Here is a 22,551-nt window from a genome sequence, read left to right on the forward strand (position 1 = left end):
ATTTATTTTTGAGACAGAGAGCACGAGCTGGAGAGGGGCGGAGAGAGAGGGAGACACAGAATCCCAAGCAGGCTCCAGGCTCTGAGCTGTCAGCACAGAGCCGGATGTGGGGCTCACACTCATGAACAGCAAGATCATGATCTGAGCCAAAGTTGGGTGCTCAACCGCTCAATGGACTGAGCCACCCAGGCGCCCCGCCCCCCAAGTTGTTTCTGACTGTTCTTTCCACTTTGGCAAATACTTCAGTCTATTTGCCTGTTGTTAAGAAGAGACCCATTTACTTCTTTCCTTTACATCAAGAGCTTCTGCTATGCGCAATGTGCAAATGAGGGGGTTATAGGATTACCTGTGAAGCATTATAGGTCGTGGTCCATGAAAGCTATGATCACCGTGCCTTCAAATTATTACCTCCCAAAAGCTGGTGCCAAAGCCAGTCCAGCCTGAGATCACTGAGACTAAATGGTCAGCTCCTCTGTAGGAGGAGGAATGATGGTTCAACTCATCATCTTAATCCTGCTTTTGGTGCCCTGTGGACACATCCACGTGAGACAACTCCCAAACCAAACAACACTGATTGTCATAGAGGCAAGGCTTGGAATCACCACAAAGCAACACAGTGTGGCTTGCAAAAGGCATAGCTTCCTAGACAATTTCCATGATAAGTTTATATAAGAGAATGCATTAGTGCCATAATTGTATTTCTCATTTTGTCTCCTAGTGCTAAAGTACAATTGTCCTTTCCTATATGTTGCCTGCTTCCAATTTGCTGAAATTCCTGGCCAAGATACAGCATCTTCTGAGATATCCCCTTAAATAAAGGCAAACTGATGACTAGAACAAATTCATCACCTACTTTATGCTGTATAGACTTTACTACAGACATAAATATTAGTAAGAGCCAAAAATCATTTGCACTGAGGAAATGCACCACTAACATTTTTATAAATACAGAACATGAAAATCTAATCGGGTATGTCTGACTCTTTGAATGTCATGGTGGTTTTAACATGCATCGTGATGTGCTCTCTAAAAGCTGGCATCAGAACTCGACCACTTCGAGGCAAGACCCTAAGCAGCTACCTCACTTACATCTCCTTTTCCCTCCTGAATTTAAAGTCTTTTGACTCCAAAGGGCCTTCTTTCTAGATTTACTTGGGTCCCGTTGGACTGCTGAATTTTCGTAATTTCCCGTCTAACTCTGTAACATATTGTAGACCAGACACAAAAAAGCTGAAACCCCAAAGATATTTCAGGGTCTAATACAGTGACCACTACCTAGTAGATAGACCTCTAGTAGTTATGTATGGAATCAATCACTGTAGCTAATATGCATTGAGCTTTTTCTATGTCAGGCATTATTCTTAGAGCTTTACATGTATTATCTCATTTAATATTTAAAACACTCCTAAGGCTCATCCCATTTATGAGGAAACTGAGGCACAGAGAGGTTATGAACGTACCCAAGGTCACACACTTAGAAAGGAAAGGAGCCAGAATTTAAATCCAATTCTATGTCATGAGGTGTTTCCATCATGGCCCGGATTGCCATGAAAGTCTTCTTTATTGCAAATGAGACACCCGTCAAATTCAGGGTCCGTGTTTTATTTAGATGTGTATTGTTGCTAAGCTGTATTCGTTCCCTTTCAGTTAGAAGAAATGTTCCAAACAGGAGAGGCCTGTTCTCTGTTTTGGCCTCCATTTAATACGTCAGAGCCACACAGGCATGAAAACACCCTTCTTCCAGAAACAATGGGCGTCCAAAGTAAATTTCCTTATTTTTTAGCAGTGATTTCAATCTTGTTTTTGCACCTTTAAACATAATTGAATTTCCCACAGCATTTCGAAATCTATTTTTTAAATGAATCAAGTTTTATCACTCTCCATATCCTTCTGTATTTAAAAACTGCTTAACACAATTTTAATCTGAAGTACATTTAATTAAGATGTAAATTGCTTAAGCGTATAATACTTGCTATGTTAAATTTTATTAAAACTTTGTTTAAAAGTGTTTTAAAAAATTCCTAAATCCCTTTAGAAGTGGAAGTTACTAGGGGGTCCTCTAATTCAGCTCCTCTGTTGGAAAGACAAAAAAAACAGAAACCCAGGGAGATGAAGTAGTTTGCCTAGTCCTCCCTGTAAGCTACAGCTCCTACTTCAGTAATCTTTTCATCACACGATGATGGGTTATAAGTAAACTGACAGCAAACCGTAACACATATTTGGAACTGAGAAAATTGATTTGCTTTTGGTCGTAAAATACCTGCTTTACAATGCACTTCCTGTGCATTGTCTCACTTGGCCATACGGGATAAGTATGATCAGTATACCCATTTTACAGATGAGGAAACTGAGGCTGAGAGAGGGAAGGGTAGGTCATAGAGCAATAGGTCCTGGGAATCCTTCTGTGAGTTTAACCAACAAAGAATAAAGATTGTATCAGCTTGCCTAATACTGCTCAGATGCACACCTGAATAGAACTCATCAAATCTTTGCATAAATAATATAAAATATTAAGAACACAGAATAATTTCCTCCTATTAGGTAACACTTAGCTTCAAAAGGTTGATTCTTTTTTCATGCTATTGTTTTTAACCCAACAGTGTCTCCTGGGGCATAGAGAGCTAGAAATCATTAGCCCCCCCCCCCTTCTTTTTTCCTCAATTGATAAGGAAGGTTTTATTCAAGGCTGTTGCAATAGGGGAGAGAACTCAGAACTCACATTCAGAACTCAATCTGAGCTCAAATCTACTGAAACAAAGGACTGGAGAGTTGTTTTTTTGTTGTGGTTTGTCTTTTTGTTTTTGTTTTTACTTTATAGAGTAGTGAATTTATTCCTGATAAATAGCAAATGAAAGTTTCACATAAAGAACTTGCAAAGATACCTAGGGTGGGCCTACGATGTATACATGATAAAAGAATCTTAGCATAAGACTTTCAAGCTGGAAAAGCCATTACTTGAAGATCCTTTTAGTCTCTTATTTGATAGCAGAGAAACGGAGACCCATATTGCCTAAGATGTCAGTTAATGAATGGCAAAGGCAGGATGAGAGACCTGGTTTTTAAAAAAAAATATCTGGGGGGCGCCTGGGTGGCTCAGTCGGTTAAGCGTCTGACTTCAGCTCAGGTCATGATCTCGCGGTCCATGAGTTCGAGCCCCGCGTCAGGCTCTGAGAGCCTGGAGCCTGTTTCGGATTCTGTGTCTCCCTCTCTCTCTGCCCCTCCCCCGTTCATGCTCTGTCTCTCTCTGTCTCAAAAATAAACGTTAAAAAAATCTTTTTAAATAAAAAAATATCTGGTCCAGTGTTCTATCACACTGTACTATCACCTGCTCATCAGGCCATTTTAAGCTGGATTTTTTTTTAAATTTTTTTTCTAACGTTTATTTATTTTTGAGACAGAGAGAGACACAGCATGAACGGGGGAGGGGCAGAGAGAGAGGGAGACACAGAATCGGAAGCAGGCTCCAGGCTCTGAGCCATCAGCCCAGAGCCCGACGCGGGGCTCGAACTCGCGGACCGCGAGATCGTGACCTGAGCTGAAGTCAGACGCTTAACCGACTGAGCCACCCAGGCGCCCCAAGCTGGATTTTTTTTTAAGTTAATTTATTTTGAAAGAGACAGAGACGGTGCAAGTGGGGGAGGGGCAGAAAGAGAGGGTGAGACAGAGAATCCCAAGTGAGCTTGACACAGGACTCAAACTCATGAAACCGTGAGATCATGACCTGTGCCAAAACCAGGAGTCAGACGCTTAACCAACTGGGTCACTCAGGCGTCCTAATCATCAGCCCATTTTAAAAGGTGACAATAAAAATATTAAGTAATTTTCCTGCCAAAAAAAAAAAAAATCCTTCTATCACTAATGGTGTCTAATCCAATGGTTTATTATGATCTTTTATTACATAAGCATTAATTTGGGTTGTTTGCCCTATAAAAAAGCTTACCCTACAAGGTATCACATTTTCTGATGCTGGCCTGCATCATCTTTCCCCCTTAATTGAAACTGACTCCTGTGACCTAGGCCCCTGTACCAAGGGCAGGTCACATTTCTCATTTATTTCTTTTAAAGGCAAGCCTCGCCACAAAATTATGTATATTATGTTTTTATAAATTAAGTACTCTTTCAAATCGACTTCCACGAGGAGGCTGGCGCTGGTGCCTGCCTCCCCGCCCCCCGGCAGAGGAACACGGTGGGAAGACATGATTAGCAAGGAGCCTACACCCCCGCGCCCCCCCCCCCTTTCTGGCCTTCTCCAGCACTTTCCCCACCCATCTCCCTGGACCCGAGAGGCAAGAAACAAACCGTTTTTGAAGGTTTGAGACATTCTGGGAGGTTCTGGAAGAGGCCTAACTGCCTTCTTTCTCTTGGAACACTTGTGGAATGAGATCTGGAGAAGGGAGCAGGGCCTACTGAATTTTGACTCCCAAGGACGCGAGGGCTGAGTGCCGTGCTGGGTCTGCCCGTCCTTTCTCATGGAGATTCTTCTAAGCTCTCCCTGACTATGGGACCATTGCTTGCTTTTTGAATTCAGATTCAAGTTAACAGCCTTGTTTCTTGGCCCTGCTTAGTATCTCAGGAGAGAAATATTTATTAATGCCACACCTTGTCGCCACAAAGCCTTTTGATCAAAGGCAATAAAATCATATTTAACAAAATCTAACAAAAGTTTCTATGGGCGGAGAGGCGGCGGGTTGTAAGAGAGGTATGGATACACCGTAATGAGATACTTTTAAGGGCAGGAGGTAATGGGTGATCTAAGCATAGGAGAGGCATCGTCTCTAAGGGTCATGGGAGGGAAGGGAAGGCTTCAGGAAGATGAGGCTTGAGCCCGGTCTGAAATAGGGAAAGAATTCAAGAACACAGTAGAAGGAGCGCAGAAGACGTGGGGACTGGGTCTGCAGTGACACTGATCTACAAAGGGTCTTCCGGAGTCAGTGGGGGGACAAGCTCCCCGGAGGGAGAATCTTGCAAGGTAGATGGAGCCGAGAGCGCCGCTGGGGGTGATGCAGGCAAGCAGAGGCTGGAGGCAGCGCGCAGGCGCCTTCCACACGCAGGCTTCCAGGGTTGCGCTCCTCCCCCGTGGGAAACATCTGAACTGGGATGGGACCCCGGGTGCTAATTCAGAAAGAGCACCACCACCCCCCGGCCCGCCCTTCAGAAAAGGAAAAGAAAACGTATGTTCCCTGACCCTTTTATTTGAGCTACAACTGAAAAAAATGTCTGGCGCTAAAGCAGATGATTGGATTTTTCCAGATCGCAGGAGCGAGTTCTTCCGCACCCAGAAATAAAAGGAAACAGAGCGGCAACCGGTCACCCCTCAGTCTGGCGGGCCCCAGAGTACTTCCGCGCGGCTCACTTCCAGATGCTTCCTAATCCTTCCATTCCACTTGGGCGTTGGGCCTTGCCATTGGGTGGCATTGAGTATTCTGTAGGGTCCTCTGCTTGGTTCCGCGTGGTCTATTCCTTTGTCTTGGTGTTTGTTCCTTGATGGCAAGGAGAATTTTCTACTCCGCTCAAAGTTGGTTTTAGGCCTTTCACCATCATTCCTCCAAACTTAGATCCCTGCTCCTAACTCTGGGACTATTTTCCTTCGTTATCTATTTAAAACAACAAAGTAAGCCCAGCTGTTCAAATTGGAGCTTATCTGTTCCGCTAAATCTACTCTGTCGTTGTAATCGATCTTGGTTCCTCTTTATAAAACCCACATTCTTAAGATAAGAAACTATTGGGCGGGGGAGCCCTGACCATTGGGGAAGAGTATGGAAACATTTGGAAATGCAATGTAAGTAAATAAATGTTTTTAAAATTTTTGGTAATGTTCATTTATTTTTGAGAGAGAGAGAGACAGACAGAGCATGAGAAGGGGAGGGACAGAGAGAGGGAGACACAGAATCCGAGCAGGCTCCAGGCTCTGAGTTGTCAGCACAGACCCCAAGCCCAACACAGGGCTCTAACCCACAAACCTGAGCCAAAGTCAGACGCTCAACCGACTAAGCCACCCAGGTGCCCCGATGTTAAGTAAATATTTTATTTTCAGATCTCTCTTTGGAGGTGCAAAGCTGCTAAGCAGCTTTTATAACTGCTTACAAAAATAAAGTTTCCTCCAGACCCCCGACTAGTGTGGTTTAAAAAAAAAAAAAATGAGAAAGAAAGGAAAATACAGATGTGCAATGCACCCAGGTGTGTTTGGGCATTTAATTTTCCCTCCCAGGTCCCGGATCACGCACTTTGGGCTTTATGTCTTCTGAGAGCTCAGTCTCAGTTACCCTAGACTCTGATCCCCCTAACCCCCCCTCCCCCGAACTTAATGTTGTCTTTTGAACCACATGTAAAGGGAGGGCACAAGATGTTCTTTAAACATCGCAAGCGTTTCAGGATAAGTAGCATAATAAGGGTTGGGGACTTATCCGGAGACGGCGTTAGTGGTTCCCAGTTAGCGGTTCCCAGTCGTCAGCAACTGCCTCATTCCCTTAAAAGGTCTTGAAATCTCCTCTATAAATCCCTTGACATCACCAGCTGGCCCCCCTCCACACCACTCTGAACATTTTCCCTGAAACAGTGCTGGAGGGGCCTCAGAAATTTCCAGGTCTCTGAGCAGCCAGTCTCTGTGCCATTCCCTGGCCCAAGGTGGCCTCTGTAATTTGAGCTTTACATACATGATAACACTTTAACTGCAGCCAAGCTTAATTCAGAACAAATGTTCCTCGACTTGTTGCCTCTCTAGAAAAGCTGCCCGTCTAATAGCTGGGACACTGACGGGGTGGGGGAGAAGGTGGGGGTGGGATGGGATTGCCTGACGCAGACCTGGTTGTCCACACCACGTGCCGGGCACACTGCTGGTGCCCAGTCATCTGCCTCCTGTGGCCCGTGTCCATCTGTGAGACAGACACCATCACTGCCCACGGTGCTTCTAACACATGTTCCAGGAAGTCCTTACAAAGCCTAACGGGGGAACGGACTATTCTAATGAGTCCCATTTTCTGGTTAGTGGGAAGTTACCATGGATATAGGATTTTACCAAGGACAAAAAGACTCTGATACAAAGCACATTTCTGAACAGATATTTGTACACCTGTGTTCCTAGCAGTATTAGTCACCATAGCCCAAAGGCAGAGACAACCCCAGGGTCCATCAACAGATGAATGGGTGAGCAAAACGTGGTCGATACGTACAATGGATATTATTCGGCCTTAAAAGGAATGAAATTCGGACACGTGCTTCGGTCAGCCAGTCACGAAAGGACAAATATGTGTGATTGCATTTACACAGTAGAGACAGGGAGTAGAATCGAGGTTACCAGGGGCTCGGGGGAGGGGTGCGGATGGGGACTCTAGTGGTAGAGTTTCTGTTTGGGATGATGAAAAAGTTCTGGAGATGGCCAGTGGTGGTGCTGGTATACCAGTGTGAATGTGCTTAATGCCACTGAATTGTACATTTTATTTCGTAGTGGTAGTAATCTCCACACTCAACGTGGGGCTCAAACTCACAACCCTGAGATCAAGAGTCGCACGCTCTTCCGACTGAGCCAGCCAGGCGCCCCTGAATTGTACCTCTTAAGAGGGTTTTTAGGGGTGCCTGGGTAGCTCAGTGGGTTGAGCAACCGACTTCGGCTCAGGTCATGATCTCACAGCTCCTGAGTTCGAGCCCCGCCATCGGGCTCTGTGCTGACAGCTCAGAGCCTGGAGCCTGCTTGGGATTCTGTGTCTCCCACTCTCTCTGTTCCTCCCCCACTTGCACTCTGTCTCTCTCAAAAATAAATAAACACCAAACAAATTTAATGGTTTTTAAAAAGCACGTTCCTGAAGACGTTGTTAACACTTTCTTATGGTATTTGGGTTTCTTGTGGAACCGCAGGGTTGCTCCTGCGAGTATCCGTCATTGTTCTACTGATGAGCAGAAAAGTTCTGGTTAACCACTTGTTCTAATGGAACACGTACTCTGTGAGGTTTCAGGTTCCTCTGGAGACAATTTTTATGGTTATTTTCATGGGAGTTTTGACAGATTTTAGAGCTTGAAGGATTAGATGAAAATGATTTCCATCTGAACATTGAGGGCAGGGAAAAAAGGCTCTTACATTTCCTGGCTGTTGGAGATGGATGTTGTTTCATTCAGTATGCATTTACTGAGTGCCTACTGTGTGCCGTTGTGAGACACATCACTTATTCAACAGACATTTTTTTTTTAAGTTTATTTATTTTAAGAGAGAGAGAGAGAGAAAGCGGGGAGGGGCAGAGAGAGAGAGACAAAATCCCAAGCAGGTTCTGTGCTGTCAGCACAAAGCCCTACATGGGGCTCAAACTCATAAACCGTGAGATCACAACCTGAGCCGAGATCAAGATTCGGATGCTCAACCAACTCAACCACCCAGGTGCCCCTCAACAGACACTGTTGGTCGCTAACTATGAGTGCTGTGAACAGCTCTGATCAGCAGAAGGAAATAGATCAAATGATTCCTCTTCTGTGGCCCCTGGCTGGCTCAATCAGTAGAGCATGTGACTCTTGATCTCAGGGTCATGAGTTCAAGCCCCACATTTGGTGTGGAGCCTAATTAGGGGGAAAGAAAAAAAGGTTTCCACTTCTCGAAGAACTCACTTCGACCTATCAAGGAGTTAACGGAGTAAGAGAAGTCACTTTGTATGGCAGCCAGGGGTGCGCCGTGGTGGAAGGTGGGAGGCGACGTAGGGAAAGCTTTGTGGGGGAGGCAATATTTCGGGCTGGCATTGGAGGACTGTAGTACGTCCATGGGCAAGAGCAGAAAAGGGCATTCCAGGCAGAGGAAATGGCCCGACTCTCGCTGTCACTGGGTATACTTGAGGCAGCAGTGCCCCTCCCCCATCCTCCTCTGCAGGTGATGCGTTGTGGGGTTCCCCGACACGCCTCTGTGGTCAGCCGGGGAACCCTGTTCAATCATCCGCAGAGCTCTGCTCTCCCTTCCCAAATTAACTCGAGGGGCTTGGCCCTTTGAGAGGGGGATGAGCAGAACTTGGCAAGACCTGTGTGATCTCAGACTTCCTTCCTCTGGTTCTGCATTATCGGGCCAGAAAATTATGGGGTCCCCACAAAGGACATTTTCCTCCCATTTAAGCCAATAAGAGGAAAAAGGGATAGAAAACGTGGTTGTGTATTTAAAGGTCACAATTACTTACAGAAAAGAAAGACAACGTCACGCTCTGGAGCAGAGAACAAAACTGAGCTTGTCCATGGGCCTGTCTTACCCATTTGTGCACACACACATCCACACACGTCCGTGATTTCAGGGACAAGAAGCAATCATACCGGGGCGCCCGGGGGGCTCAGACGGTTAAGCACGTGACTCTTGATTTTGGTTCAGGTCATGATCTCGCGGTTCGTGAGTTTGAGCCCCGCATCGAGCTCTGTGCTGACAGTGCGGATCCTGATTGGGATTCTCTTTCCCCCTCTCTCTTTGCCCCTCCCGTGCTCGTTTTCTCTCTCTCTCTCTCTCTCTCTCTCTCTCTCAGTAAATAAATAAACACTGAGAAAAAAAGGATTCAGCACTCTGTTCTGTACTCACCGACACCCCACACCGCAACATGAAAGGAATAGAATCCTTCCACTTCACGAGACAAATCCCCCAGCAGCAATGACACGCTGACCTCCAAGAGTCACACTCTGGCAGTGTGTGTTTTCTTGACGTCTGCTCCTGCGGAGGGAAGCTGGGCGCCCCAGGCCCAGGAGGGAAGGGAAGAGTACACAGAATGACCGCTGTGGCAGGCTGCTAGGTGCCCAGCTCTGACCTTATCTCATCTAATTCTCACACAACCCTGGGGACTGGGGACTACTGACTCTTGGAACTGAAGACTTCAAACTCAATGCCTGTCTGTTCCACACTCCACACAACATCCGGATGTGGGAAAAGATGTAAGAAGAAGCACCAGAGGCAAACTTGTCCCAGTGTACAAGTTTGCCCAAAGTTGACCTGATGCAGGTGCATATGTGTATACAAGAACACACACACATACACACACACACACACACATGCAGAGTTGTGACAAAGGCTCAGGAGTACAGGCCCATCTGTCATACAGAGGTTTTTTTGTTTTGTTTTGTTTTGTTTTAATATTTCTTTTTCTCCTTCTTTTTTTTTTTTTTTTAAAGTAAGCCCATGTCCAACATGGGGCTTGAACTCACCACCCGGAGATCAAGAGTCGTGTGCACTCCTGATGGAGCCAGCCAGGTGCCCCCATGTGCCTGAGTTTCAATCCCAGCCCATTGTTCACGAGCTCTAACTTTGGTAAGATAATTCATTAGACTCCCTGTGCCTCAGTTGACCCATCTTTGAAATGGACGCAGTCATGGCAGGTATGATGTTTGAGACATGCCTCAGAGTAACGTGGGATGAGAGAATTAGATGCGGATACAGATGAGACACGATGGGCCACGAGTCGATCATTGTTGAGGAGTTGGTAATTGTTATACATAAGGGCTCATTATATCTTCTGTCCACTTTTGTACATGTTCGGAACTTTCCATTTAAAAAAAGCTGTAAGCAGTATAATTCGCAAGAACCAAAAGGCGGAAATGACCCAAATGTGCATCAACAGATGAATGGATAAATAAAATGTGAATAAAATATTATCCGGTCCTAAAAAGGAAATTCTGACGCATGCCCTAACACGGATGAACCACGAGGAATTATGCTAAGTGAAATAAGTTGGTCACAAAAGGGCAAGTATTATGTGACTCTGCTTATAAACAGTACCTGGAATAGGCAAATTTATAGAGACAGAAAGTCGAATAGAGATTGCAGGGGCTGGGAGGACAGGGTGATGGAGAATTACAGGGGTCTAGTTGATGAAAGACTTCCGGAGTCTGGTAGTGGTGATGGTCGCCCAACCCCGTGAATGTACCACTTCATGCCATTGAGTTGTACACTTTAAAATGGTTAAGGAGCGCCCGGATGGCTCATTCTGCTAAGCGCCCGACTCTTGATTTCAGCTCAGGTCATGATCTCACAGTCGTGAGATCGAGCCCCGCGGGGACCCTGCTTGGGATTCTCTCTCCCACTCTCTCTCTCTCTGCCCCTCCCCCACTTGCGTGCAAGCACACTCTCTCTCTCTCAAAAGAAATGGATAAACATTTAAAATAAATAAGGGGTGCCTGGGTGGCTCAGTCAGTTGAGCGTCCGACTTCGGCTCAGGTCACGAACTCACGGTTCGTGGGCTCAAGCCCCGCGTCGGGCTCTGTGCCGACAGCTCGGAGCCTGGAGTCTGCTTCAGAGTCTGTGTCTCCCTCTCTCTCTCTCTGCCCCTCCCCCGCTCATTCTCTCTCTGTCTCTCAAGGATAAATAAATGAATATTAAAAAAAAATTAGATGATTGTTTTATCATGCCCTCCTCACAGTTGCCAAGCCCTTTTGTTTCTACTGCCTCATTGAATCCTCATGAGACCCCGTTGGGGAAGGTGCGTGTACCGCTCCCATGGTGCAGGTAAGGAAACTGAGGCAAAGGAGGTTATAGGGTTTCCTGGAGAGCACATATGCACGGAGCATGAGCATAAGCACGGAGCCAGGTCTAGAGGGTGAGCCCTCCACGCCTTACCACACACCCCCTATGCATTCCTTCTGTTTAGTCCTTGACTCCCATACTCCACTCCACGGTCAACCCAACTGCCTTTATGACAGGGACTTTGTGGAAAGGGGCATATTTGCAAAGCCAAGACCAAAGACAAGGTCCTTGCCATCCTCATGGCTCCTCAGGAAGAGTGATGAACTCTTCTGTCTCTAAGCCATCTTCCCCAGACTTCTGTCTTACTTGACTGAGCCACGTCCCATGTGGCATCCCTAGAAAACAAGTAGTGAAGTGTCTGCTGTTGCCCCAGCAGAGGGATAACGTGGTCCTCCAACATTCAGAACATCCTCTCTATCGTCCGCATTTCCCACAGAGTGTCTTTGGGGTCCTCTGCCACACCCTGGACTCTACGTCTGACCTACGTCCAAGCACTGCTTGGGACAGCTAATTACACCCCATCGGCTGGCCGCCATGTTCTCTCTGCTCAGAAGCTAGGTTCTGCCACCCCAGAGGGCTCTGCCTCAATCAGAATTGCCCTTTCTCTCCTCACAGCCAACACTCCCTGTCCATGCTCATTCTTTCTTCCATCCGTTGATTCACTCATTCATTTATTCGGGAAAAATGCTACATACGTGCCTTATCACACAGAACTCAGGAGTGGAAATGAATTGTCAAGGAAAGCTCCTTGATACCTCGGAATACCATGGACGCCACTACCCACATTGCAACGGGGCTGGTGAGTGGTACTGACCCCCACCTGGGCAGGCCTGGGTCATACTGTGCCTCTTACCTGTTCCTCCATACACAGCAAGGCAGCCGGGGATGGTTACAAAAAAAGTTATTTAATCTTTGTCCAGATTCTGCTCCCAGCATTGGCTGGGATCCCAGATGAGGGACACCTTGTGAAATTTCCACCCCCAGTTTATCTCCCGAGCCTCATTTCCCTATGTTGTCATTCACAGTCCTGACGTCACCGCCATTCCCAGCCGCCTTGCCATTCTCGCTCCCAGTCAGGGAGGCCAGGACAGGGACGCGTTGAAAGGTTTTAGGAAATAAGAATCTATACTATTCTATCATTTCCCATTTTCCCTTATTATTTAGAGCAATTTAAAACACTGAAGGAAGACACTTTTTGGGCTGGCTCCTTCTACCCCCATCCTTTTAAGACAGGAGGAAACTGACGCCCAGAGAAGGTAAGTGACTTTTGAAAAACCACACAGCTAGCTGATTGCATGGCTGGAGCGAGAACTCAGGCTTCTGGGTCCTTCCGTGACCCCAGTAATTTAGCTATTATCTACCTGCCATGCAGAACTCTGCAGGGCTATGCCTGTGGCAGGACTATCCCGGCAGGCCAAACACTGACTGCTCATAGGTCACACGGCTGATGACCCAGAACCTGTCTGCTTTCTAAGGGCCGGTCTCTGTACGGTAGAGCAGTCTCTGGTGCCCTCAAGGGGCAGAACAGAGTAGTGGAGAATTACTCACACGACAGCCTCTGGAGGCCGTCTGAGAAATAAAACCCTCTGATTCACCTCCACCCAATTTTACAGAATGTGTTGGAATCACCTTTTCGTTTCAAAGATCATGAAACATGTTTAAAACCATCAAAATATGTTCAAAACACAAATTGCCCCCAAACACCTTTAAAAGCATTGATTGACTAGGGGCGCCTGGGTGGCTCAGGCAGGAGTCCAACTCTTGATTGTGGCTCAGACCATCATCTCACGGTTTGTGAGTTCGAGCCCCGCATCCGGCTCTGTGCTGGCGGTGAGGAGCCTGCTTGGGATTCTCTGTCTCTACCCGCCTCTGTCTCCCTACCCTGCTGGTGCTCTGTCTCTATCTCTAAATAAATAAGTAAATAAACGTTTAAAAAAAAAAAAAAAAAGCCTAGACCTGATCCCTGTTTTTTTTATTTTTAATGTTTGTTTTTGACAAAGAGACAGAGCATGAGTGGGGAAGGGGCAGAAAGAGAGGGAGACACGGAATCCGAAGCAGGCTCCAGACTCTGTGCTAACAGTTCGGAGGGGCTCGAACTTGCAAACCCAGAGATCATGATCTGAGCTGCAGTTGGATACTTAACCACCTGAGCCACTCAGACACCCCCAGATTCAGTGACTTTAAAATCTTGGTTTTCTTTTTAATGTTTATTTTTGAGAGAGAGAGAGAGAGAGAGAGAGACTTAGCATGAGTGGGGGAGGAGCGGAGAGGGAGGAGACACAGAATCCAAAGCAGGCTCCAGGCTCCAAACTGTAAGCACAGAGCCCAACACAGGGCTCAAACTCACATACTTGGAGATCATGACCTGAGCCAAAGTCGGAAGCTTAACCGACTGAGCCGGCCAGACGCTCTCGATGATATAGTTTACATTAAGGGACAATTCAGTGTTAATCATTATATCCCAAACAGACTGCTTCTGTTTTGCATATAACAATTAATGCTTCCCTCCTCAATCAGAAAAATAGGTACAAATATTGCCCAAGCCTAAAATCCTGCCCAAGCAGGCCCTTTGGGTGGACCTGGGAAAGAGGAGGAGGGGAAGGGTCAGTCCAAGGGCTGTATGGTGAGCTCTGTAGAATGAACCAACTAACTAGTGAGAAACGGGCCCCCTAGAAGTAAGGGGGATCCTATAGTATGCACCCACTCCCTTCCCCGGAGCTTTATACCAAACCCAGAGAACAAGAGAGGGGCCAGAACAGATACTGAAGTCACTGAATCATCACTCTCCATGCCTATCTCTGGCTATGGACCTGTGGATTCTAAAATTCTCGCTGAATGTGTGCAGGACTCATCCCAGAACCTAGGTGGGGACTGACCTGTAAGTAGGGACTGAGTTAGCTCTAAGTATAAGGGGTTGAGAAGCAAGAGCTCGGTGGACATTACATGATCATCGCCAGAGAGTACAGTAAGAAGCAAGCACCCTGTGTGGTTGGTGGTGTTTAAACTAAGATTAAACTGTCCTTCAGGGGGCGCCTGGGTGGCTCAGTTGGTTAAGCAGCTCACGGCATGATCTCATGGTTCTTGGGCTCAAGCCCTGCATCGGTCTCTGTGCTGACAGCTCAGAGCCTGAATCTTGCTTTGGATTCTGCGTCCCACCCCCCTCTTTCTGCCCCTCCCTTGCTTGCCCTCTGTTTCTCTCTCTCTCTCAAAAATAAATAAACATTAAAAAAAAGAGAGAGAACTGTCCTCCAGGCTGATGATCTAAACTTAGTGCATGTAAGTATCATCCTGGGAGTAGGGAGGAGAATGTGTCAAAATGCGAAGTCCCAGGGCCCCAACTAGAAGGGTGATTTGGGGTAAGACCAGAAATCTGCATTTTTAATCAGCATGACTAAGTATTTCTCTGGTATGTGCTGGGGACTTAGCTGAAAACAACTGTCAGCTAAGAGGCTACGGTTTGGTGGATTTGACAGAAATAAAAAAGATTTCCATCACCCTCCAAGAAAAATTAAAACCTTTTTTTTAAGGAAAATATTCACGTCACTCGGTATACTCTTATCATAGAGCTTTCAAAAGTTGAATATGTATGTTTCATTTGTTGGCAACGCACATTTTAAATTTTAAAGCAGGGATCCAATTTTTATATGTTTGATTTTTTGTCTCAAGAAAGCTAAATGTTGGGGCGCCTGGGTGGCTCAGTCAGTTGAGTCTGACTGCAGCTCAGGTCATGATCTCACGGTTTGTGGGTTCAAGCCCCGCATCAGGCTCTGTGCTGACGGCTCGGAGCCTGGAGCCTCCTTCGGATTCTGTGTCTCCCTCTCTCTCTGCCCCTCCCCCGCTCACACTCTGTCTCTCTGTCTCTCTCTGTCTCTCTCTCTCAAAAATAAACATTAAAAAAATTACTTAAAAAAAAAAAGAGTAGGTGTTGAGTTGCTCATTTAGGTGCAGATGGGTGGAGTCCCTGGGGGTAAAGGTCTCCAGGGTGGCAGGGGAGTCACAGGTCCTTTAGGAAACAGGTGGTAGCATTTCAACATGGATCTTACAAAACACAAGCAGTTGTACAAAAGTGTTTTGTTTCATTAAAACGTGCATACGAATTCTGAAGAAAAACTTCTTCAAAGGCAGTAGTGATTCTAATTAAACTGGCCTATAGTTGATTTTTTATTTTCTTATAAACTTCTTTTTAATGTTTATTTATTTATTTTTGAGAGAGGGAGACACAGAATCCGAAGCAGGCATCAGGCTCTGAGGTGTCAGCACAGCCCGATTCGGGGCTCGAACCCACGAACCGTGAGATCATGACCTGAGCAGAAGTCGGAGGCTTAACCGACTGAGCCACCCCTGTGCCCCCGGCCTACAATTGATTTTTTTTAACTACTGTTTTCATTTTATTTTACTGTATTCTATTTTATTTTATTTTAATTTTTAAGTAATCTCTATGCCCAACATGGGGCTCAAACTCACGACCCTGAGATCAAGAGTCGCGTGCTCTACCAACTGAGTCAGCCAGGTGCCCCAAAACTATTGTTTTTTTATTTTATTTTATTTTATTTATTTATTTTTTTAACGTTTATTTATTTTTGAGACAGAGAGAGACAGAGCATGAACGGGGGAGGGGCAGAGAGAGAGGGAGACACAGAACCGGAAGCAGGCTCCAGGCTCTGAGCCGTCAGCCCAGAGCCCGACGCGGGGCTCGAACCCACGGTCCGTGAGATCGTGACCTGAGCCAAAGTCGGACGCTCAACCGACTGAGCCACCCAGGCGCCCCCAAAACTATTGTTTTTAATTTGAAATGTTTCTTTATTCAGAGAGAATAGCATGAAATATTTCAAATGTTAGTTTTTGTAGGAATAATATAAAATTCTAAATATAATAGGAAAAATAATAAAGGACTCTGAGTTGAAAGGGTCCTTTCTTTTAAATTTTTTAAAATAATGTTTATTTATTTATTTGGAGAGAGAGAGAGAGAGAGAGAGAGCAGGGGAGGGGCAGAGAGAGAGGGAGACAGAGAATCTGAAGCAGGCTCTGAGCAGTCAGTACAAAGCCCGATGTGGGGCTCAAACCCCCGAACCGTGAGATCATGACCTGAGCCAAAGTCAGATGCTTAATCGACTGCCTGTGGCTTATGTTTTTCTGGACTTCAATCTGTAACATGACAGGGTGACCACCACTGTCTCTTTCAGCCCTAACATTCTGGGAGTATTGTCTTCTGACAATCTTTACTTTCCTCCTCGTATTTATTCATAATCTGAAGAAGAAAGATGAACTGATTTCTTCTTTGCAAATTGCCCCTCAATTTAGAATGAATGGATTAGAACATACATATGTACAAAGATTTTTTTTAGAGTCTGTACCTAAAATCAAAATGTCCTCATCTAAAATGCCTAAAATGTGAATAAATTAACTCCCAATAAACTCAGAATGGAAAAGCCGTCCCTGATATAATGCTTCAAGCAGACAATGGCAATCACCCACATCAACGGTGCTGTTCCTGGAATAGGATGTGTCTCTGATGTAGATGTACGTGGTCCTCAATACAGATAAATAGGGCCATCAAACACGTAGTTGTTATCACAGATGATCTCTGGAGATCATTCTTTGAGAACTAAAACTCCAGGGCACCTGGGTGGCTCGGTCGGTTAAGCATCCGACTCTTGATTTCGGTTCAGGTCACGATCTTGCAGTTCATGGGTTCAAACCCCAAGTCTGGCTCTGTACTGACAGCACAGAGCCTGCTTAGGATTCTCCCCCATTCGCTCTCTGTCTTTTTCAAAGTAAACAAATAAAAACTTAAAAAAAAAAAAAAAACGAAAACTCAGCATCTCTTTGATGCTTAATGGGAGGCACCATCCTGACTGAACATGAACATTTCCATCAGTAAAGTGGCTTCCTTTTATCTTTCTAAGTAATCTGTGTAAGAATATCTTACAAACCTTCCTTAAAAGATCACAAGGGTAATCACCTAAATTTTAAAACTATGAATTCAAGTAAATAACTTTTGTTCAGTGCTTCTCACTGTTAAAGCACACCGTATGAGCTCATTGAATGATTGAAATTGAGTAAAGCACCAGGCAGTCGACAAATTGGATCATTGGTACAGTTGAATCAGCCCTGGCATCGGAGTCTTGACTGCCTCTTGCTAGCTGCGTGATCGTAGAAATTTACATAACTTCTTTGAGCCTCAGTATTCTTATCTGTAAATGGGACAAGTTCTACCCGAACACTAAGCTTAATGGGGGAATTAAACAGATAATACAGAAAAGGAAATCTAGGAAAACTTCACCTTACTTTTTTCTTATGGTGAAAGTTTGATTTCTTTTTTCCCTAATGGGTTCTGATCACCAATTCCAACGTGTGGGGCTTTCTCCCCACACCAAACAATTCTCAGACACCAGTTTGTGTCCTATTAATTCAACTCAATTCTGACACTATCTATCTGGAGATAGTGTTAGATTCTGCAGGTTAAGGCTTCGGTCCTGTAAGACTTCCCCCACTCTACTTCACGTGCTAATTGCAAGCCCAGATTGTCACCTGTCCCTTCTGACCAAATGGCTATAAATCAGAGGCTCCCATCACCCCCTCTTTGGGTTCGATTAATTTGCTAGAATGGCTCACAGAACGGGTAGCAACATTTTACTTACCTAGATGGTTTTTTATAAAAGGATATAACTTCAGAGCAGCCAGATGGAGGATGCATAGTGCGAGGTGTGGGAAAATGCGTAGAGCATCTGCCCCTTTCCAGGTGTGGCCGCTCCCCCCAAATCTCCATGTGTTCAACAACCAGGAAATCCTCTGAACCTGTCCTGTTGAGTTTTTATGGAGGCTTCATTACGTACGCATGACTGATGAAGTCATTGGCCTTTGGCAACTGACTCAGCTTCTAGACCCTCCTCATCTCCGGTGGTCGGAGAGGTGAAACTGAGAGTTCTAACCTTCTAGTCACATGGTTGGTCCTTCCGGAAACCAGCCCTGCCCTTAGAATCATCTCACCAAAAAAAGACCTTTATTGCTCTCATTACTTAGAGAATTCCAAGGGTTTTAGGAACTCTGTACCAGAAACTGGGTGAAAACCAAATATATGTTTCTTATTACAAATCACAGTGTCATACCCCAACACTGGCAACAAGTCCACTCCCATGTCTATTCAATACCATACTGAAGGCCCTAGCAATAAGACATGAAAAAGAAATAAAAGGTATATGGATTGGAAAGGAAGAAATAAAAATTCCTTATTTCTCAGACAATATGATCATCTATGTATAAAGTCCTGAAGAATCTATAAAAACTAAACTAGAGGTAGTAAATGGGTGTGGCAAACCACAGGACACAAAGTGAATGTACAGGGAGAACATAGGAGGAGACGATGTTATTGGGCAGCTCAGAAATCAAAGCAATAGCAGATAGTGTAGATAAAAAGGACCCAAGACCAGACAGTCATGGCACGTATCCCATACTCTAGTGTCACGAGAATGTGTGCACCTGATTTTGCACGTGGTATACTTTCATAGGCTTGTCTTGAAAGGAACAATTTAAGTTGGGTTTTTTTTTTTAATTTTTTTTAACGTTTATTTATTTTTGAGACAGAGAGAGACAGCATGAACAGGGGAGGGTCAGAGAGAGGGAGACGCAGAATCGGAAACAGGCTCCAGGCTCCATGCCGTCAGCACAGAGCCCGACGCGGGGCTCGAACCCACGGACCGCGAGATCGTGACCTGAGCCGAGGTCGGCCGCTTAACCGACCGAGCCACCCAGGCGCCCCAAGTTGGTTTTTTTTTTTAATGTTTATTTATTTTGAGAGAGAAAGAGAGTGTGAGCAGGGGAGGGACAGAGAAAGAGAGAAAGAGAGATAGAGTGGGGGGAGGGAAGGATGCCCCAGCAGGCTCTGCGCTGTCCGCACAGACCCCAACGTGGGGCTTGACCTCATGAACCACAAGATCATGACCTGAACGGAAATCAAGAGTTGGTCTCCTAACCAAATGAGCTACCCAGGCACCCCCAAATTTAAATTTTTTAAATGATCAAATATATCTGTGAGATAAGTTAGTCCTAATCATGCCTACTGTCTTACAGGGTGATGGGTTCCTTCTAGAAGTCCTGAAGCTCTTCTTGCAACTTGAAAAGACAAAAGAGGGCTTTTTCTTGTGACAGTTACTAACCTTCAGTATGAAATGAATATTGCTTATGATCACCACCTCTCCGAGAAAAGAAATCAAGAATTTGTTATAATGCAGATGAACATAGGAGAAGAGGAGGAAAAATAAGATAAAAATGGAGAGGAAGGCAAACCATAAGAGACCCTTTTTTCTTTTTAATGTTTTTATTTATTTTTGAGACAGAGAGAGACAGAGCATGATCAGGGGAGGGGCAGAGAGAGAGGGAGACACAGAATCTGAAGCAGGCTCCATGCTCTGAGCTGTCAGCACAGAGCCCGACGGGGGGTTTGAACTCAGGAACTGTGAGATCATGACCCGAGCCAAAGTCGGACACTCAACCAACTGAGCCACCCAGGCCCTCCCATAAGAGACTCTTAAATACAGAGAACAAACTGTGGGTTGCTGGAGGTGGGTGTGACGGGGGTTAAATGGGTGGTGGGCATTAAGGAGGGCACTTTTCGGGATGAGCCCTGGGTGTCATATGATAAGAGATGAGTCACCTGGGTTCTACTCCTGAAGCCAAGACTACACTGTATGGTTTTTTTTTAATTTTTTATTTATTTTTGAGAGAGAGACAGAGTACTAATGGGATAGGGACAGAGAGAGAGGGAGACACAGAATCTGGAGCAGGCTCCGGGCTCTGAGCCATCAGCACAGAGCCTGATGCGGGGCTTGAACCGTGAGATCGTGACCGAAGCTGAAGTTGGACGCTTAACCGACTGAGCCACCCAGGCGCCCCTACGCTGGACGTTAACTAACTTGGAGAAAAAAACAGAATTTATTATAATGGGATTGATGTGACACTTTTTTTTTTTTTAATGTTTATTTATTTTTGAGACAGAGAGAGACAGAGCATGAATGGGGGAGGGGCAGAGAGAGAGGGAGACACAGAATCGGAAACAGGCCCTGAGCTGTCAGCCCAGAGCCCGATGTGGGGCTCGAACTCACGAACCGTGAGATCATGACCTGAGCCGAAGTCGGACGCTCAACCGACTGAGCCACCCAGGCGCCCCTGATGTGACACTTTTAACGGATTTGTTAAATCTTCATGCAGTTCTCTAGTGGAAAAGACTTCCCTGTGGTTACAGCAGGAAGTAAATTTTTCTATTGCTATAATAGATTCTATATGAGAAATAAAGCTTCTTATTACTCTTGCAAATAACTGGGAGTTTCTGGGACAGTCTTCGATATTTTGCCGAAAAGGATGCAAACACTCATTATATGAGAAGCCATATAAGTGATCTACGCCGTCTCTAACATCAGTAATTTTCTACAACAGAAGATCCAGTTACTAGAATTTGGCAACACCCACATACCTGCCGGAGCACGTCCTGTGTTTTAGGAATTCTGACCAAGATTTTCACGGCACTCGCTACTTTAACCCCTGTCCCGTGCAAAACCCTGAGTCATCAAAGATTTGAAATATAATTCATTATACTCTCTAATGGGTGGTTAACTAAGACAACTGTTAAAATAAGAACGTCTTGGGGCGCCTGGGTGGCGCAGTCGGTTAAGCGTCCGACTTCAGCCAGGTCACGATCTCGCGGTCCGTGAGTTCGAGCCCCGCGTCGGGCTCTGGGCTGATGGCTCGGAGCCTGGAGCCTGTTTCCGGTTCTGTGTCTCCCTCTCTCTCTGCTCCTCCCCCGTTCATGTTCTGTCTCTCTCTGTCCCAAAAATAAATAAAAAACGTTGAAAAAAATTTAAAAAAAAAAAAAAAAATAAGAACGTCTTCCCACTTGTCACGTAAGGTCATCAGACATCTCACCAGCGGTGTGTACGCCAACTTGGGAAATACTCTTACAAGGGGGAGGAGCAATTAGAATTGGAGCCACCATACCTAACTTCAAACCGTGGTTCTGATGCTTTGACCTTGAAATGCTATTTGACCTTGAAACGTTACTTAACATTTCTGAGCCTCTGTTTCACTTTCAGAAAGAAGATATGCAACAAAGAGTGTATTTGGGGGGCGCCTGGGTGGCTCGCTCGGTGAAGCGGCCGACTTCGGCTCAGGCCATGATCTCGCGGTCCGTGGGTTCGAGCCCCGCGTCGGGCCCTGGGCGGACGGCTCGGAGCCCGGAGCCTGTTTCCGATTCTGTGTCTCCCTCTCTCTGTGACCCTCCCCCGTTCATGCTCTGTCTCTCTCTGTCTCAAAAATAAATAAACGTTAAAAAAAATTAAAAAAAAAAGTGTATTTGGGGATCATCCAGAATGCCGTCGTAGATGACCAAATACCGCTACTTACTAGTAGTTCAAATAGAGAGAAATGCGGGAAGAATTGAGTCACAGGGCACAGGCATGCTGAACTCAAAATCGCTGCATTTTAGGCATCAACACTATAATTCAGGAGTTTTATTTCTCTAAAAATATGAATAATGCTTCATGCCAATGGAAGACTATATGATGTTGCAGCGTGAATTATCCTTGCAGAAGAAAAGGTTTGTCCTTAAACCATTAGGAGAACTCAGGGGTGCCTGGCTGACTCAGTCAGTAGAGCGTGCGTCTGTTGACCTTGGGGTCGTGAGTTTGAGCCCCATGTTGGGCACTGAGTACTTCAAAAAAAAAAAAAACTATTAGAAGAATTTGCCGTGGTAACAGTCATGGGTCACGTGGGACAAATAACAGTCATGGGCCAATTATCATTTGGACATTAGAACATATCAGACTTGGGGCGCCTGGGTGGCTCAGTCGGTTAAGCGCCCGACTTCGGCTCAGGTCACGATCTCGCGGTCCGTGAGTTCGAGCCCCGCGTCGGGCTCTGTGCTGACAGCTCGGAGCCTGGAGCCTGTTTCAGATTCTGTATCTCCCTCTCTCTGACCCTCCCCCGCTCATGCTCTGTCTCTCTCTGTCTCAATAATAAACAAAGGTTAAAAAAAAAATTAAAAAAAAAAAGAACATATCAGACTTTATCTTAACACATTCAAAATCAAGCACTGTCAC

Source organism: Neofelis nebulosa, chromosome 15, assembly GCF_028018385.1.
Source record: "Neofelis nebulosa isolate mNeoNeb1 chromosome 15, mNeoNeb1.pri, whole genome shotgun sequence".
Taxonomy (NCBI): domain Eukaryota; kingdom Metazoa; phylum Chordata; class Mammalia; order Carnivora; family Felidae; genus Neofelis; species Neofelis nebulosa.